This window comes from Lutra lutra, chromosome 7, assembly GCF_902655055.1.
Source record: "Lutra lutra chromosome 7, mLutLut1.2, whole genome shotgun sequence".
Lineage (NCBI taxonomy): Eukaryota > Metazoa > Chordata > Mammalia > Carnivora > Mustelidae > Lutra > Lutra lutra.
In genome coordinates, this window is record NC_062284.1 from 147975227 (window position 1) to 147991520 (window position 16294).

At 41.7% G+C, this 16294-nt stretch overlaps 1 long non-coding RNA gene across 1 annotated transcript; it reads left to right on the forward strand.

The window, feature by feature from the left end:
- Window positions 1-272: 272 nt before the first annotated feature.
- Window positions 273-13786, forward strand: LOC125104259 (uncharacterized). Its single transcript, XR_007128630.1, has 3 exons — window positions 273-283; window positions 2821-2822; window positions 13637-13786. It is a non-coding gene; the product is annotated as an uncharacterized LOC125104259 (long non-coding RNA).
- Window positions 13787-16294: the final 2508 nt, after the last annotated feature.

Consider the following 16294-nt stretch of genomic DNA (forward strand, 5'->3'; position numbering starts at 1 on the left):
GGCCTCAGGTCCCGCAGGGTCACAGGAGGATCGGGGGTGTCTGAGTGTCACAGAGCTTACAGGTATTAGAACGGGGAAGCAGGCTACAGAGACAGAGCCAAGGAGTGAGCTCTCAGCTCGGAGTTACCTTGAACCAGTAGCAGGCTCGATCTGCTGGGAGCGCGGCCAGAGGCAGGGTGACGGGAGTAATTGGGAGCTATTCTCTGAGGGCGCACTGAGGAGTGGGGCCCCGGGCTCTCGGCTCCTCCAGGCTGGAGATTTGGAGGCTGCCATCTTCATTCCCGTCCTCCAGAACTGTACGGAAAGTTCCCAGGTAACAAAAGCTCCTGAAAGCAAACCCAAGCAGATTACTCAGCCTGGCTCCTGGTAAGGGTGGTGCAATTCCCCCTGGGACAAAGAACTTGAGAATCACTACAACTGGCCCCTCCCCCATAAGATCAACAAGAAATCCAGCCAGGACCAATTTCACCTACCAAGGAGTACAGTTTCAATACCAAGGAGAGCAGCAGAATTCCAGAGGAGGAGAAAGCAAAGCACAGAACTCATGGCTTTCTCCCCATGATTCTTTAGCCTTGCAGTTAATTTAATTTTTTTTTTCTTTTTCAATTCTTTTTCTTGCCTTCTGCCAAATTTTTTAACTTTTACCCTTTCTTTTTTAACGTTTTTTAACTAGTTTAATATATATATATATATATATATATATATATATATATATTTCTATTTTATATTTATTCTTTATTCATTTTCTTTTTTTAATTATTTCTCTCTTTTTTATCTTTCTGAACCCCATTTTATTCCATTTCTCCCCCCCCTCACGATTTGGGATCTCTTCTGATTTGGTTAAAGCATATTTTCCTGGGGTTGTTGCCACCCTTTTAGTATTTTACTTGCTCCTTCATATACTCTTATCTGGACAAAATGACAAGTCGGAAAAATTCACCAAAAAAAAAAAAAAAAAAAAAAAAAAAAAAGAACAAGAGGCAGCACCGAAGGCTAGGGACCTAATCAATACAGACATTGTTAATATGTCAATTCTAGAGTTCAGAATGACGATTCTCAAGGTTCTAGCCAGGCTTGAAAAAGGCATGGAAGATATTAGAATAACCCTCTCGGGAGATATAAAAGCTCTTTCTGGAGAAATAAAAGAACTAAAATCGAACCAAGTTGAAATCAAAAAGCTATTAATGAGATGCAAGAAAAAATGGAGGCTCTCACTGCTAGGATAAATGAGGCAGAAGAAAGAATTAGCGATATAGAAGACCAAATGATAGAGAATAAAGAAGCTGAGGAAGAGGGACAAACAGCTACTGGACCACGAGGGGAGAATTCGAGAGATAAGTGACATCATAAGATGAAACAACATTAGAATAATTGGGATTCCAGAAGAAGAAAGTGAGGGGGGAGCAGGAGGTATATTGGAGAGAATTATTGGAGAGAATTTCCCCAATATGGCAAAGGGAACAAGCATCAAAATCCAGGAGGTGCAGAGAACCCCCCTCAAAATCAATAAGAATAGGTCCCCCCCCATCACCTAATAGTAAAATTTAAAGTCTTAGTGAAAAGAGAAAATCCTGAAAGCAGCCCGGGAAAAGAAGTCTGTAACGTACAATGGTAAAAATATTAGATTGGCAGCAGACTTATCCAGAGAGACCTGGCAGTCCAGAAAGAGCTGGCATGATATATTCAGAGCACTAAACGAGAAAAACATGCAGCCAAGAATACTATTCCAGCTAGGCTATAATTGAAAATAGAAGGAGAGATTAAAAGCTTCCAGGACAAACAAAAACTGAAAGAATTTGCAAGCACCAAACCAGCTCTACAGGAAATATTGAAAGGGGTCCTCTAAGCAAAGAGAGACCCTAAAAGTAGTAGATCAGAAAGGAATAGAGACAATATACAGTAACAGTCACCTTACAGGCAATACAATGCACTAAATTCATATCTCTAAATAGTTACCCTGAATGTTAAGGGGCGAAATGCCCCAATCAAAAGACACAGGGTATCAGAAAGGATAAAAAAAAACCCCATCTATATGTTGCCTACAAGAAACTCATTTTAAACCCAAAGACACCTCCAGATTTAAAGTGAGGGGGTAGAAAACAATTTACCATGTTACTGGACATCAGAAGAAAGCAGGAGTGGCAATCCTTATATCAGATCCATTAGATTTTAAGCCAAAGACTATAATAAGAGATGAGGAAGGACACTATATCATACTCAAAGGAACTGTCCAACCAGAAGATCTAACAATTTTAAATATCTATGCCCCTAACGTGGGAGCAGCCAACTATATAAACCAATTAATAACAAAATCAAAGAAACACATCAACAATCATACAATAATAGTAGAGGACTTTAACACTCCCCTCACTGAAATGGACAGATCATCCAAGCAAAAGATCACCAAGGAAATCAAGGCCTTAAATGACACACTGGACCAGATGGACATCACAGATATATTCAGAACATTCCATCCCAAAGCAACAGTATACACATTCTTCTCTAGTGCACATGGAACATTCTCCAGAATAGATCACATTCTTGGTCCTAAATCAGGTCTCAACTGGTATCAAAAGATTGGGATCATTCCTTGCATATTTTCAGAACACAATGCTCTGAAGCTAGAACTCAATCACAACGGGAAATTTGGAAAGAACCCAAACACATGGAGACTAAACAGCATCCTTCTAAAGAATGAATGGGTCAACCAGGAAATTAAAGAAGAATTGAAAAAATTCATGGAAACAAGTGATAATGAAAACACAACGGTTCAAAATCTGTGGGACACAATAAAGGCAGTTCTGAGAGGAAAATATATAGCAGTACAAGCCTTTCTCAAGAAACAAGAGAGGTCTCAGGTACACAACCTAACCCTACACCTAAAGGAGCTGGAGAAAGAACAAGAAAGAAAGCCTAAACCCAGCAGGAGAAGAGAAATCATAAAGATCAGAGCAGAAATCAATGAAATAGAAACCAAAAAAAAAAAAACAAAAACAACCCAATAGAACAAATCAATGAAACTAGGAACAGGTTCTTTGAAAGAATCAATAAGATTGATAAACCCCTGGCCAGACTTATCAAAAAGAAAAGAGAAGGGACCCAAATAAATTAAATAATGAATGAAAGAGGGGAGATCAAAACTAACACCAAAGAAATACAGACAATTATAAGAAATTCTACGCCAAAAAATTTGACAATCTGGAAGAAATGGATGCATTCTTAGAGACATATAAACTACCACAACTGAACCAGAAAGAAATAGAAAGCCTGAACAGACCCATAACCAGTAAGGAGATAGAAACAGTCATCAAAAATCTCCAAACTGACAGTTAAAATGGGTGAGTTTTGGGGGAGGAGTCAAGATGGCGGAGAAGTAGCAGCTGAGACTACTTCGGGTAGCGAGAGGTCAGCTAAATAGCTTATCTAAAGATTGCAAACACCTACAATCCACGGGATTGAAGAGAGAAAGAACAGCATTCCAGAAACAGAAAATCAACCACTCTGCAAGGTAGGACTGGCGGAGAATGAATCCAAAGCGACGGGAAGATAGACCGCGGGGGAGGGGCCGGCTCCCGGCAAGCGGCGGAGCAACGGAGCAAAATCGGGACTTTTAAAAGTCTGTTCCGCTGAGGGACATCGCTCCAGAGGCTTAACTGGGGTGAAGCCCAGGCGGGGTCACCGTGGCCTCAGGTCCCGCAGGGTCGCAGAAGGATCGGGGGTGTCTGAGTGTCGCAGAGCTTACCGGTATTGGAGCGGGGAAGCCGGCTGCAGAGACAGAGCCAAGGAGTGACTCTCAGCTCGGGGTTACCTTGAACTGGTCGCAGGCTCGGTCAGCTCAGAGCGCAGCCGGAGGCCAGGGTGACGGGAGTCATTGGGCGCTGTTCTCTGAGGGCGCACTGAAGAGTGGGGCCCCGGGCTCTCGGCTCCTCCGGGCCGGAGACTGGGAGGCCGCCATCTTCACTCCCGTCCTCCGGACTCTACAGAAAGCGCTCAGGGAACAAAAGCTCCCGAAAGCAAACCCGAGCGGATTACTCAGCGCGGCCCCGGGTAAGGGCGGTGCAACTCCGCCTGGGGCAAAGACGCTTGAGAATCACTACAACAGGCCCCTCCCCCAGAAGATCAATGGGAAACCCAGCCAGGATCAAGTTCACCTACCGAGGAGTGCAGTTTCAATACCAAGGAGAGCAGCAGAATTCCAGAGGAGGATAAAGCAAAGCACGGAACTCATGGCTTTCTCCCCATGATTTTTTAGCCTTGCAGTTAATTTAATTTTTTTTCTTTTTCAATTTTTTTTCTTTTTCTCTTCTTCTACTAATTTTTTTTAACTTTTACCGTTTCTTTTTTAACGTTTTTAGTTTATCTAATATATATATATTTTTTCCTCTTTTTATATTTTTTCTTTATCGGCTTTCTTTTTAAAATAGTTTTTTTTTTTCTTTTTGACCCCTTTTATCCCCTTTCGCACCCCCTCAACAATTTGGGATCTCTTCTGATTTGGCTAAGCATATTTTCCTGGGTTGTTGCCACCCTTTTAGTATTTTACTTGCTCCTTCATAAACTCTTATCTGGACAAAATGACAAGGCAGAAAAATTCACAACAACAAAAAAAGAACAAGAGGCAATACCAAAGGCTAGGGACCTAATCAATACAGACATTGGTAATATGTCAGATATAGAGTTCAGAATGACGATTCTCAAGGTTCTAGCCGGGCTTGAAAAAGGCATGGAAGATATTAAAGCAACCCTCTCGGGAGATATAAAAGCCCTTATGGAGAAATAAAAGTTCTAATAGATAACCAAGTTGAAATCAAAAAAGCTATTAATGAGGTGCAATCAAAAATGGAGGCTCTCACTGCTAGGATAAATGAGGCAGAAGGAAGAATTAGCGATATAGAAGACCAAATGACAGAGAATAAAGAAGCTGAGCAAAAGAGGGACAAACAGCTACTGGACCAGGAGGGGAGAATTCGAGAGATAAGTGACACCATAAGACGAAACAACATTAGAATAATTGGGATTCCAGAAGAAGAGGAAACAGAGAGGGGAGCAGAAGGTATATTGGAGAGAATGTCCCCAATATGGCAAGGGAACAAGCATCAAAAGTTCAAGAAGTTCAGAGAACCCCCCTCAAAATCATAAGAATAGGGTTCACACTCCGTCACCTAATAGTAAAATTTACAAGTCTTAGTGACAAAGAGAAGATCCTGAAAGCAGCCCGGGAAAAGAAGTCTGTAATGTACAATGGTAAAAATATTAAATTGCAGCAGACTTATCCAGAGAGACCTGGCAGTCCAGAAAGAGCTGGCATGATATATTCAGAGTACTAATGAGAAAACATGCAGCCAAGAATACTATATCCAGCTAGGCTATCATTGAAAATAGAAGGAGAGATTAAAAGCTTCCAGGGCAAACAAAAACTGAAAGAATTTGCAAATACCAAACCAGCTCTACAGGAAATATTGAAAGGGGTCCTCAAAGCAAAGGGAGACCCTAAAAGTAGTAGATCAGAAAGAAACAGAGACAATATACAATAACAGTCACCTTACAGGCAATACAATGGCACTAAATTCATATCTCTCAATACTTACCCTGAATGTTAATGGGCTAAATGCCCCAATCAAAAGACACAGGGTATCAGAATGGATAAAAAAACAAAACCCATCTATATGTTGCCTACGAGAAACTCATCTTAAACCCCGAAGACACCTCCAGGTTTAAAGTGAGGGGGTGGAAAAGAATTTACCATGCTAATGGACATCAGAAGAAAGCAGGAGTGGCAATCCTTATATCAGATCAATTAGATTTTAAGCCAAAGACTATAATAAGAGATGAGGAAGGACACTATATCATACTCAAAGGAACTGTCCAACAAGAGATCTAACAATTTAAGTCTCTATGCCTCTAACGTGGGGAGCAGGCCAACTATATAAACCACTTAATAACAAATCAAAGAAACACATCGACAAGAATACAATAATAGTAGGGGATTTTAACACTCCCCTCACTGAAATGGACAGATCATCCAAGCAAAAAGATCAACAAGGAAATCAAGGCCTTAAATGACACACTGGACCAGATGGACATCACAGATATATTCAGAACATTTCATCCCAAAGCAACAGAATACACATTCTTCTCTAGTGCACATGGAACATTCTCCAGAATAGATCACATTCTTGGTCCTAAATCAAGTCTCAACCGGTATCAAAAGATTGGGATCATTCCCTGCATATTTTCAGACCACAATGCTCTGAAGCTAGAACTCAATCACAAGAGGAAATTTGGAAAGAACCCAAATACATGGAGACTGAACAGCATCCTTCTAAAGAATGAATGGGTCAACCAGGAAATTAAAGAAGAATTGAAAAAATTTATGGAAACAAATGATAATGAAAACACATCGGTTCAGAATCTGTGGGACACAACAAAGGCAGTCCTGAGAGGAAAATATATAGCGGTACAAGCCTTTCTCAAGAAACAAGAAAGGTCTCAGGTACACAACCTAACCCTACACCTAAAGGAGCTGGAGAAAGAACAAGAAAGAAACCCTAAACCCAGCAGGAGAAGAGAAATCATAAAGATCAGAGCAGAAATCAATGAAATAGAAACCAAAAAAACCAATAGAACAAATCAACGAAACTAGGAGCTGGTTCTTTGAAAGAATTAATAAGATTGATAAACCCCTGACCAGACTTATCAAAAAGAAAAGAGAAAGGACCCAAATAAATAAAATCATGAATGAAAGAGGAGAGATCACAACGAACACCAAAGAAATACAGACAATTATAAGAACATACTATGAGCAACTCTACGCCAACAAATTTGACAATCTGGAAGAAATGGATGCATTCCTAGAGACATATAAACTACCACAACTGAACCAGGAAGAAATAGAAAGCCTGAACAGACCCATAACCAGTAAGGAGATTGAAACAGTCATCAAAAATCTCCAAACAAACAAAAGCCCAGGGCCAGACGGCTTCCCGGGGGAATTCTACCAAGCATTTAAAGAAGAACTAATTCCTATTTTGAAACTGTTCCAAAAAATAGAAATAGAAGGAAAACTTCCAAACTCATTTTATGAGGCCAGCATCACCTTGATCCCAAAACCAGACAAGGATCCCAACAAAAAAAAGAACTACAGACCAATATCCTTGATGAACACAGATGCAAAAATTCTCGCCAAAATACTAGCCAATAGGATTCAACAGTACATTAAAAGGATTATTCACCACGACCAAGTGGGATTTATTTCAGGGCTGCAAGGTTGGTTCAACATCCGCAAATCAATCAATGTGATACAACACATTAATAAAAGAAAGAACAAGAACCATATGATACTCTCCATAGATGCTGAAAAGCATTTGACAAAGTACAGCATCCCTTCCTGATCAAAACTCTTCAAAGTGTAGGGATAGACGGCACATACCTCAATATTATCAAAGCCATCTATGAAAAACCCACCGCAAATATCATTCTCAATGGAGAAAAACTGAAAGCTTTTGTGCTAAGGTCAGGAACACGGCAGGGATGTCCGTTATCACCACTGCTATTCAACATAGTACTAGAAGTCCTAGCCTCAGCAATCAGACAACAAAAGGAAATTAAAGGCATCCAAATCGGCAAAGAAGAAGTCAAACTATCACTCTTTGCAGATGATATGATACTATATGTGGAAAACCCAAAAGACTCCACTCCAAAACTGCTAGAACTTGTACAGGAATTCAGTCAAGTGTCAGGATATAAAATCAATGCACAGAAATCAGTTGCATTTCTCTACACCAACAACAAGACAGAAGAAAGAGAAATTAAGGAGTCCATCCCATTTACCATTGCACCCAAAACTATAAGATACCTAGGAATAAACCTAACCAAAGAGACTAAGAATCTATACTCAGAAAACTATAAAATACTCATGAAAGAAATTGAGGAAGACACAAAGAAATGGAAAAATGTTCCATGCTCCTGGATTGGATGAATAAATATTGTGAAAATGTCTATGCTACCTAAAGCAATCTACACATTTAATGCAATTCCTATCAAAGTACCATCCATTTTTTTCAAGGAAATGGAACAAATAATCCTAAAATTTATATGGAACCAGAAAAGACCTCGAATAGCCAAAGGAATATTGAAAAAGAAAGCCAAAGTTGGTGGCATCACAATTCCGGACTTCAAGCTCTATTACAAAGCTGTCATCATCAAGACAGCATGGTACTGGCACAAAAACAGACACATAGATCAATGGAACAGAAGAAAGAGCCCAGAAATAGACCCTCAACTCTATGGTCAACTTATCTTCAACAAAGCAGGAAAGAATGTCCAATGGAAAAAAGAAAGCCTCTTCAATAAATGGTGTTGGGAAAATTGGACAGCCACATGCAGAAAAATGAAATTGGATCATTTCCTTACACCACGCACGAAAATAGACTCAAAATGGATGCAGGATCTCAATGTGAGAAAGGAATCCATCAAAATCCTTGAGGAGAACATGGGCAGCAACCTCTTCGACCTCAGCCACAGCAACATCTTCCTAGGAACATCGCCAAGGCAAGGGAAGCAAGGGCAAAAATGAACTGTTGGGATTTTATCAAGATCAAAAGCTTTTGCACAGCAAAGGAAACAGTTAACAAAACCAAAAGACAACTGACAGAATGGGAGAAGATATTTGCCAATGAAATATCAGATAAAGGGCTAGTGTCCAAAATCTATACAGAATTTAGCAAACTCAACACCCAAAGAACCAATAATCCAATCAAGAAATGGGCAGAAGACATGAACAGACATTTCTGCAAAGAAGACATCCAGATGGCCAACAGACACATGAAAAAGTGCTCCATATCACTCAGCATCAGGAAATACAAATCAAAATCACAATGAGATATCACCTCACACCAGTCAGAATGGCTAAAATGAACAAGTCAGGAAATGACAGATGCTGGCGAGGATGCGGAGAAAGGGGAACCCTCCTACACTGTTGGTGGGAATGCAAGCTGGTGCAACCACTCTGGAAAACAGCATGGAGGTTCCTCAAAATGTTGAAAATAGAACTACCCTATGACCCAGCAATTGCACTGCTGGGTATTTACCCTAAAGATACAAACGTAGTGATCCGAAGGGGCACGTGCACCCGAATGTTTATAGCATCAATGTCTACAATAGCCACACTATGGAAAGAACCTAGATGTCCATCAACAGATGAATGGATAAAGAAGATGTGGTATATATACACAATGGAATACTATGCAGCCATCAAAATAAATGAAATCTTGCCATTTGCGACGATGTGGATGGAACTAGAGGGTATCATTCTTAGCGAAATAAGTTAATCGGAGAAAGACAACTACCATATGATCTCCCTGATATGAGGGAGAGGAGATGCAACATGCGGGGTTAAGGGGGTAGGAGAAGAGTAAATGAAACAAGATGGGATTGGGGGGGAGACAAACCATAAGTGACTCTTAATCTCACAAAACAAACTGAGGGTTGATGGTGGGAGGGGGATTGGGAGAGGGTGGTTATGGACGTTGGGGAAGGTATGTGCTATGATGAATGATGTGAAGTGTGTAAACCTGGTGATTCACAGACCTGTACCGCTGGGGATAAAAATATATTATATGTTTATAAAAATAAAATAAAATAAATAAAATAAAATAAAATAAAATAAAATGCAAAAAACAAAAAAAGAAAAAAAGAGAATGTCTGTAATTGTCATTGAGGGAAAAGATTCATCAAGTGTAAGTGACTTCCTGCATTCGGTGAATGTACATACAGTTTTCTTCTATGATAGCCAACATTTCTATTCACAGATGTAAGAAGTAAGATCAAATAATTCTAGAAAGTCTCGTTGGGGAAACTGGTTTATGGAAAGGAAGCCCCAAACTGTGCCAGGAAACACGCGATTAATCTCCACCTGCACCTGCTTCCTTTGTGGAAAGGATATTGTTTGCTCTTGAATGCTGATGATCACCTAAGTCTCCCCTGGTGACCTGAGCATCCCCTGGTGATCTGTGTGCCTCTTTAGCTGATGCCCTGGTGTGTCCCTGCAGGGAGGTTTGTCTGAGTTCATACGGATGTCCCTTTACTGTCTTTCCCCTACAGTAAAAGATAGCCATATCCTTGGCTCTCAGGCTGTTTTTCTGCAGATACATGTTCTTGGTTTTGTCTCTGGAAATAGTGGGCAACCCTTCACAGAATCTGCCTGGCATTTGCTACTTCCATCATAGCTAACACCTGAGAACCACTGCAGCCCCTTCCCTGGATCCTGGTGGACCAGCTCATGGCATGGCGACTGAAGGTGAATCCAGGTGCTGCACAAGAGTCTCAGGGACCCCCAGGCTTCACCAGGTCTCACTCAGACTCCACCAGCTGTACCTCACACTGGACACCTGCAGACACATGACATTCTGGTCAGGAATTTGTCACACATCCACTGTTTCTATCACTCATATTCAGTCACATACTCAATATCTTCTGTTCTCCATAAATTACCTTTGTTAAAAACCTCATTTTCTTAAGTGTTCCAAGATTCATTGTTTATGCACCACACCCAGTGCTCCATGCAGTATGTCTCCTACTTAATACCCCCCACCAGTCTCACCCACCCTCTTTACCCCCTCCCCTCCAAAACCCTCAGTTTGTTTCTCAGAGTCCACAGTCCCTCATAGTTCATCTCCCCCTCTGATTTCCTCCCAAGTCACTTCCTCTCTGCATCTCCCCATGTCCTCCATAAATTATCTTTTAAAACTGGAAGAAGGAAAACACAAAAGCACTAAGTCCATGCTGTGTCGTCTGTGTTCTTTCTGATTGCTGAGTGGAACACCTGGAAATGCTGGGGCTGATGCTACTCTCCCAACTGTAGGGTCAGGGCTGGCTTGGTTTAATCAGCATTGGGAGGGCCCTATTTGCATGTCCTCTGTGTATTGCATATTGGGATATTAGCTGACAGAGAGGACAGTGATTGTAGCACGTGTGACTGTCTTTGATTTGGTGGTATTGACCACTTCTGAAAAAAAAATAAATTTTTATTATATATGTTTCCAGAGTATATACCTTGGCTATATCTTCTACTTTGTTTTTTCCATATTTGCAAAAATCTCAGAATGTAGGTGTCATGTACCCCATAAAAGCTGTGAGCATACACTCAAAACTGGAGAGGTTTTGTGAGGTGTCCATGAACATTTGTAGGGTGAGAGTGATCCCAGGATATGGGACAGTGTTCCTCCCCTCAGGACCTGCTACATCCCTGAATCAGCTGAAGGACAGATTGGGCAGGCTCATGAAGAATGTAGAACACCTCCTGTGATGGGGATGGGATGATTTTGCTTGTTGTAGTGTTTACCTGAATTACAGACAGCATCAGATCATGAAGGTGTCTTTTCAAGTCTTTAGCTGTCCACTATCTCTGCATTCCTCCTGAGTCATTTCTGTGATTATCTCTCATAGATTTGGTGCATATGCTTGACACCGGATGAACTACGCACAGGCGGAGTGTGTGACATGATAAACACAGGTGTCAAAATCAACAGTATCAAGAGTGAGGAAATCAGTTCTCCTGAAAATTTCCTCCACTTTCCTTGGAATTCCTCCTTCCTCTTCCCTTCTTCACCCTGTCCCCATATAGTTGTTGTTTTTTCTCATGTCACCTTAGACTCTAATTTTGTAGAATTCATGAGTGGGTCATTGTACTACATGTACTGTCTTTGTAAGGCTTCTTTGGCTCAGCTTCAATCCTTGTGCATGTAGCCATGTTGCTGTGTGTATCAGGAATTGCTGGTTTTGAGACTGGTGTCTCCAAAGACACAGGCTTGGAAGCGCAAGCTGGAGGAAGATCTGAAGCAGCAGAAAGCAGCAGCTTGCTTTGAGGCTCATCCATGCACTGTCTTGTCCCAGGAGCTCTTGGATCCCAGAGAGAGAAACGATCCCTTGTTGATCATGATCCTTTCCCACTGGCTGTGGAGAAGAGTGCCAAGAGACAGCAGGACAGGAGAATGTTGAGGTAGAAGCTCAGAAATTCCATTCCCTGGAAGAGGCCAGACACCCGAAGGAAGAGCAGTATGGAAGGAGCTTGCCAGGCTGCAGAAGGAACCTGTGCACATGCAAATCCACAACTCAGGCACCAGGCTGTGGAAGTTATTTCAAGTGGCCAGCCTATGACTGTGCCCATATCGCCCATGTTCTCCACTGGATTCCACTGCTAACCTCAGCTGTGAGCTACAGGCACCATCTGGGAATGGCAACCATTGTTTGCCTCAAACCTGGAGCCTTCTTTCCTGGTCACCAGTGCATGGAGAGGACCCATTTCTGCAGCAACATCTGCCGACACTCCACAGAGTGTACCTAACACCTGTGGACTCTCCTTTTGTTGAGATTTTTCCAACATTGGTGAGGCTCATAAGGAGGATGGACACATGTATGCCTCCTAATGACTTCATGGACTTACTTCCTTTCAGTCATCATGGACCTAGACTGTGCTTTTTAACTCTGACTAGAATGAAGATTCTCTATAGCAACATAGTGCAATTCTGTTGTGTTGCCTCCATAAATCATTCCTCATTTTCCAGAAACTCAGACCTTTTTCTACTTAGGATGGCCTTTTCTCTCTTTTTGTTCTCATTGGTTTTGTACTTGTTTAGTGGAATTTGTCATCACACTGTATCCCTTGACCATTGCTTGCTAGCTCCTTGATCTTCATTCCTCCCACTTCTCCTCATACCCCACACATGGGAAATCCAGCAAGGACCCAGGGGATCTCCTTACTTCAATGCAGGTGGAAGGTTGACTTCTCATAATTCCCTCCCATGAGCAGGACCCTGTCCCCACCACTGACATGCAACACACATCCTGAGCCAGTGTCCTTCCCTGTTTCTATCCAAGCACTTATGCTTGCTGAGAGGCCTGCCCCACTCTCAGCACACATGATGGTAAAGGTCATGATGATTTTACATACTCGTGTGTGTGTGTGTGCATGCACGCGGACACGTGTGTGTGTGTGTGTGTGTGTGTGTGTGTGTGTGTGTGTGAGCTTTAGACTCCACTTTCACACCATGTATGGCTGTGGGTCCCTCTGCTTTCCCAGACTGTCACTATATTGATTTTGTGAGCATGGTTAAGGCAGTGACCCTATTATGGGTCTTTCTTCTATTGCTTTGCATTGTCGATGCCTCTGTAGCCTCATGTCCAGCATGAATATTCCTTATAGCAAGTTTGTACTGTGAGCTAGGTGGACATGGGATGCATACTGAGTGCTGCTGGTATTCCTGTAAAGGTTCAGTTGATGAGAACCAGAATATTTGTAATCCATTGGTACTTAGGGATGAGAATAAACAATGTAACTGACTCTATATTTTGTGTATTTATATCTATTTTTTTAAATTTTGTGTAGTTGTTTTCCCATTAGAACAAAGTTTCTAAGTCAGAGAATGAAGAAGTAAGCACAGAATCATGTGTCCAGAGAGGCTTCCTGTGGGGAAACTGCTCTATGGAGAGGAAGTCCCACACCCTGACAGGAAGCCTGCTCATAACCACCATCTTTAGCTGCTTCTGGCGATTAAAGACAGAATTGGTGAGTGGTGTGCACCCCCTGGTGGTCCAGATTCTGTCCCACAGTGAGGTTTGTCTCTGGGCTCACACTGAGGTCCCCTCACTGTGTCTCTCACACAGTAATACACGGCTGTGTCCTCAGCTCTCAGGCTGTTCATCTGCAGATACAGCGTGTTCTTGCTGTTGTCTCTGGGGATGGTGAATCGGCCCTTCACAAAGTCTGTGTAGCTTGTGCTACTTCCATGATTGCTAATATCTGAGACCCACGGCAGCCCCTTCCCTGGAGTCTGGCGGACCCAGTTCATGACGTAGCTACTGAATGTGAATCTGGAGGCTGCACAGAGAGTCTCAGGGATCCCCCCAGGCTTCACCAGGTCTCCACCAGGCTCCACCAGCTGCACCCCACACTGGACACCTGCAGACAGAAGACATCCTAGTCAGGAAACTATCACATACCCACTGTTTCCCTCACACACATCCACTTGCATATTTAATGTCCATTATTCTCCATAAATTACCTTTTAAAAGAACACAAAGGATTTGTTAACTGTTTCCTTTGTTGTGCAAAAGCTTTTGCTCTTGATGAAATCCCAATAGTTCATTTTTGCCCTAGCTTCCTTTGCCTTTGCCGATGTTCCTAGGAAGAAGTTGCTATGGCTGAGGTTGAAGTGATTGCCGCCTGTGTTCTCCTTAAGGATTTTGATGGATTCCTTTCTCACATTGAGGTCCTTCATCCATTTTGAGTCTATTTTCATGTGTGATGTAAGGAAATGGTCCAATTTCATTTTTCTGCATGTGGCTGTCCAATTTTTGCAACACCATTTGTTAAAGAGACCGTCTTTATTCCATTGGACATTCCTTCCTGCTTTGTCCAAGATTAGTTGACCATAGAGTTGAGGGTCTACTTCTAGGCTTTCTATTCTGTTCCATTGATTGATATGTTTGTTTTTGTGCCATTAAAATGCTGCCTTGATGATGACAGCTTTGTAATATAGCTTGAAGTCTGGAAACTTTGGCTTTCTTTTTCAATATTGCTTTGGCTATTCGAGGTCTTTTCTGGTTCCATATACATTTTAGGATAATTTGTTCCATTCCTTTGAAAAAAATGGATTGGATTTTGATAAGGATTGCATTAAATGTGTAGATTGCTTTAGGTAGTATAGACATTTTCACAATATTTGTTCTTCCAATCCATGAGCATGGAACATTTTTCCATTTCTTTGTGTCTTCCTTAAAGACAACTGACAGAATGGGAGAAAATATTTGCAAATGACAAGGATGCCCACTCTCACCACTCTTGTTCAACATAGTATTAGAAGTCCTAGCAACAGCAATCAGACAACAAAGAGAAATAAAAGGTATCCAAATTGGCAATGAAGAAGTCAAACTCACTCTCTTCACAGATGACATGATTCTTTATATGGAAAACCCAAAGGACTCCACCCCCAAACTACTAGAACTCATACAGCAATTCAGTAACATGGCAGGATACAAAGTCAATGTACAGAAATCAGTGGCTTTCTTATACACTAACAATGAAAATACAGAAAGGGAAATTAGAAAATAGATTCCATTTACTATAGCACCAAGAACCATAAGATACCTGGGAATAAACCTCACCAAAGAGGTAAAGGATCTGTACTCGAGGAACTACAGAACACTCATGAAAGAAATTGAAGAAGACACAAAAAGATGGAAGACCATTCCATGCTCTTGGATTCAAAGAATAAACATTGTTAAAATGTCTATACTGCCAGAGCAATCTATACTTTTAACGCCATTTGCAGCTTCCAGTCAGTGACGGGAGAAGAATTAGGCACAAACAAGTGAGCTGCAAGAGATTGGGAGCAGGGGACAACAGTTGAAAAGGACTGCTGCCCCAAGCAACTCCACAGTCTCGCTTTTATTGGATAGAAACAATAGCCAACAGAAGAACCAATGAAGGTCAAACATCAGTCACATGTCTTGCAGACAAGCGAGGAGGAGGATAAAGTTTATAGTTAACCAAGCATTTTCAAAGGACACACCTAACTAACAACGGGCATTTCTGGGATGAGAAAGAGCAATAATGGAAAAGGGAAGCAGGCGGTTTTCATTCCACCCTGAACTGAGAGGGCGTTCCCGGGTGCTGGGCTTCCCTGAAGCAGGTGGCGTTTCCCCCTGGGCGGGCCAGGCATTCCTGGCTGCCTGGCTTCTGTGAAGGGGCGGCTTCCCGCCCTGAGCGAGCCGGGCATCCCCAGCTGCCCAGCTTCACGGTCGTATATCGTCCTTCTCCCCAAAGACCTGTTGCCAGTATATGTATTTCTTAAGGCCATATCTACATGTGCTTGGCAACTAGTAAAATCCTCCAAGGGTTACAGTTTAAGTAACAAATTGTTCCGGGGGGCAGTGGCATCTCCCCCCTTTTGTTTGTGAAGGAGTAGAGAAGTTGATTTTGCAGCTTCTTGATTTTTCAGTCATTGGAGGGATTTTTGCATGCTTCTGAGGACTAAGCATAAAAAGATTATAGCAATAAGAAAAATAATCATTCCACTTATAACACCGAGACCAGTTTGTGTGATCCAAGCAGAAGGGTTTAAATCAGACAGAATATCATTAATTCTTTGAGTAAAACTCACTCCTGGAACGGATTGTAATGATGAGTGAGTAATACTTAGAATTGTATCTTGAAGTTGTTTAATATTTAAGGTTAGATAATCACCATAATTGTTAGTAATATGTCAGCGAATTTTGCTCCAAGACACTTCTGATT